Raw genomic sequence first — 4,369 nt, forward strand, 5'->3', positions numbered from 1 at the left:
CTCGCCTGCAGTTAGACCCACCTCCCCATTCCACTAGTACGAGCACAATGCACTAACACGATGAGGTAAGCACTCCCCTTAGGAACAGCACCGCACCTTCTCCTTCCAAACATCAGAAAGCAACAAACCACCGACTTCGGAGGCCCTGTCAACCACGCAACACCCGTTTGGATCCTCCAACAAAAATTTCACATCTCCTACAGGCATCTAAGTCTCCAAGTGGCCCTCACCATTGCACCACTCGGCCAATTGCCTGCCAACCTACAACAACACAGAAGTGCCATGGGACTGGCACCCGTCTAGGAGGGGGTAATGTTAACCCCAAGTTGAGATGGCGGAAAAAGGAAGGAAAAAGCAGAAAAAAAAACATGGAAAAGGAGCAAAGACACGCAGGCGACCTCCAAAACTAAACCGGGCAAAAAGTGCAATTTTAAATGAAGGGCGCCTAAAAAAACTCGGAAAACTCTTGTCAAAGGACGCCAGGCTCCCTCCTGTGCCAATTGTAAAATACTAGATGGGTGTAGGCTAGAGGCATAAGGCTAGAAGGCCATAAGGGCCGGTCATTTAAAAAAGGGATGAGTGCCCATGGGATTTTAGGGTTTGTATATATAAAGTTCAAAAAGTGAATGAGAGCTCATTCTTTTGGTGTGTGGCAACAAGAGTCTTCTTCTTCTTCTCTTCTCCTCATCTTCTTGCTTGTGTGTGCTCTTGAGAGAGGGAGCGTGAGAGTGTGAGGGAGCGAGTGTGTGAGAGTGAGGGATCAAGAGGGTGAAGCTCTTCACCATCTCCTCTTCTCTTCTTCTTTTCTCTTCTCTTTTCTTGCGTGCGTGGCTATGGAGGATGGAGCTTGGAGATGGAGGAGGCTTGAGGATGCTTGAGCTCGCATCTAGGATCGTGGAGCTACCAGGGTGTGTGAGAGAGGAGGCAACTCGTATCGGCATCAAGGTAAGCTCACTACACTCATAGGATCGATGGCGCGTCAGCTAGATGAGAGATAGCCATTAGAGCTTGCTTGGAACGCTTGAAAAAATAAGCGGCCCGTGGTCTTGGCGGTTGAGCGAAAGCTCCCACATATGGCATTCGGAATGTCTACCGATCCATCTTCATCATCTCAGCCAGGTCCAATGTCAGGTTTGTACAATTCTTTTGTTTTGCATGAATCAAAACCCTCACCTGTTTTTTCTTTTGAGGTACAGGATCCGGATGGCTTTGTGTATGTGAACTTCAATAGAGAGGGCTCACGAATTAGACAAAATTCAGGTATATCTATAGCTTCTGTTTTATTTGAGCATATCACACACACTTCTCACTTCCCTCCCATCCCACCCTCTTCTATATCACACCTCTCATCATCTTTCCAAAACCTTAAATTACACTTCACATCTGCATCACACACCCTAGGGGTTGGATCTTCCATCTCCGCTCTTAGCACCATGGTACTTTGCTAGGGGGAATGCCATCCTTTAACACAGTGCCTCTCACCTTTCAGCACATGAGCACACCCATAACTCCTGGGACGACTGTGATGGGCATCCCCCTCACTATCCCCAACTTCACATCTCCTATGACCACTTATACGCAAGGGTTCCATCCTCAGCTTATGGTGCGTCTTCATACTCTCCTTGGGTTACACCTAGCAGGGATTCCCATCTTTTGCTCACCATGTTCCCGTCCCACCTCCTTGGGTTCCTCATGTGGTTACCATGCCCATGCCTAGTCAACCTATCCCTACCTATGGATCCACCTTGCACACTACATGCATGCTTGGTGGGCACTCTAGGGCCCATTCCCAAGTGTACTCCATTGCCCCATTCTACCCATACTACACTTTTTCACACTATCCATCTCCGAGCACTATCACTCTTGTTGCAACGGCCAAGAATGCCTTCATGGATAAGACACGTTTTAACATGTCAAATTTCACCACTTGGTCTAATTTCATGCAACAAGTGCTTGAGTGTCATGGTCTTTGGGACCTCGTCATTGGTCTAGCACCTATGCCAGACCCTCGACTAGCTCACCCTGATTACATTTGTCAATGGAGAGCCTGCAATGCCACAGCCAATGTTGAGCTGATGCATGGATTGCTTCCTAAGTTTCACTCTCAATTGTAGCACTTCCCGCTTGCATCAGAGCATTGGAGTCACCTTTTCGACCGCTATGCGGCTCGTAATCGTACTTGGAGCATCAATCTCGACTTTGAGCTTCAAGAGTTCTCTATTAAGGAAGGGGATGATTTGAAAGTCAAGCTGGCTGAATATAGGTGGTTACCTAATTTCGCCACTACTGGCTCTCCAAAGTCAGATGACGATCGGGTTACATTCTTCTAGAATAAGTTACCTGGAAAGTACTTCAATTTCATTCAACACATCATCTCCCAACCTAGATTGCCAACCTTCTACGAGTTTGAGTGCTAATTCTTGCATTACACGAGGTTATATGATCAAGTCCACAAAAAATCCTCATCATAGCCTTATTCAAAGAAGAGGGGGTTGGTTGCCTCTTCTTCGGGAGGGACAACCACTAGTGGCAAGAACTCACTAGATGCGAAGGCAAGCCAATTGAAGGGCGACTCCTCTTCCTCAGATGGAACCAAAGAATCTAGACCTATCTGGTAGCAGCTCCCTAAGAAAAATCAGTTTTGCACACATTGCTAGAGAGCAGGCCATGTGGATGAGGATTGTAGCTCCAAGGCCCAAGGTCTTCCACCTAAAAAGCCTCACCAGACCGCTGCGACTACACACTCTAGTGGGGCAATGTCCTGCGCTCCTACTTCATCTACTCCTTCAGCACCCATTGTTGTTGTTGTTGGACATGTGGCTTGAGTACAACCTCCACGGCCCATCTCTTTCACTACCCCTGAGGGATTGGTTGATTGGTCTGCAGGTTCCGATCTCATTGCACTTCATGCATCCATCTCACCTTCCTCTCCACCTCGTCTAGTGTTCCCTTGGCAGAGCCTTGCTACTGGACATCCACGATGGTAGCCACCTTCTTTGACTCGCATGCCTCTAGGTCCTTTCGGATACCCTAGGTCAGTCTAGCATTCATTTTTTGCACTCTTAAAGCCGGGCCCATAGGATTCTTTATCCTTAGTTTTTCCATTTTTTTGTCTTCACTGCATTTCCTCACACACATACACATTCATTGCATTTATTTTGAGTTAGATTTTCTTTCTTTTATGTTTTGCTTTGGAGCATCTCACCACTAACCTCTGTGTTTACAGATTCTCATCTCTTTTGCACGGTTTTTTCTTTGAGTGTAGGGCTAACTTGCAGATTGCTTGGTCCTACCTAGGCTAGAGACGTGGGGATGTGCACCGTTCCTTTCATGGTTTCATCATCCTAGGAGTGCTTGCTCTTCTTCCAACATGGCAGTTTTCTCTCCCGAGGCGGATTGTGCAGCATCTCTCTTGATGCTATCATGGCGGTGACTTCTACCTTGCTCTTCTAGCTGGGTGCTTCATTCACTTCATCTTCTTTCATTCCTTATGGTTCTCCGCACCATATGAAGACCGACATCATGATTCTCTTCCTTCTTCGGCATCTACATCTAGGTTGAGAGGGGGTTTCTACCCTTCTTGGTATTTTATAGGCTTCAGCACTTTGTTTTCGACATCGACTTCTTCCCCATGTTGTACCTTACCCTTTGCATTGCATGATTACATCATCCTTGTACTAGGGCACTTGGGCAAGTGAACAATTTCCCCACGAGGGACACTATCCAAGTGGCACTTGTTGCATGAGAATTCTTCACTATGTAGCATACTTTGCATCTCATTGTGCTGCAGAGCACCACTTGCACAGATCCTAAGCAGTTTCCATCGGTGGCTATTGTTACCACACCACCATCCTTCTTCATCACATGGATACCTCATCGCTTATTTTTCCTCGTCATTGACACCCTGAGTGGATGGGTTAGCTTGTACTATTTTGTGATGTGTTGGGTGTACCCTCCCTACTCCTGTCTTCTGGGTCACCTTTACTCAATCAGTCACATCCCATCAAATTTACTTCACTTATTCAAAAAAAAAACATTCCATGTAGTTCCATCGCCTCTGTAGTCTTGGTAGGCCACTGGGCAACCGACGTGCACTCTTTGTCCGATGCCTTGGCTGCTTTGAGGTGGGATGCCTTGGGATACATAAACATCACGATGGCTGGCCTAACCTTTCAGCTCAGTTTGGGCCTAAGAGGGGGTGTTGAGCTAAAATATGCATTACTTGCTGATTAGCCTCTTAAACAGCCCCAAAACACACTAAAAATGCTCTTTTAGAGTAAAACCCTAAAATGGGGAGTGATTCAAAAGAGTTCAGTCGAAATCCTAAAACGAGGAGTGGTTCGAGAGAGTTCAATGGAAACCCTAATTT

This window comes from Lygodium microphyllum, chromosome 26, assembly GCF_053477565.2.
Source record: "Lygodium microphyllum isolate KBCC chromosome 26, Lygodium_microphyllum_v1.1.10, whole genome shotgun sequence".
Lineage (NCBI taxonomy): Eukaryota > Viridiplantae > Streptophyta > Polypodiopsida > Schizaeales > Lygodiaceae > Lygodium > Lygodium microphyllum.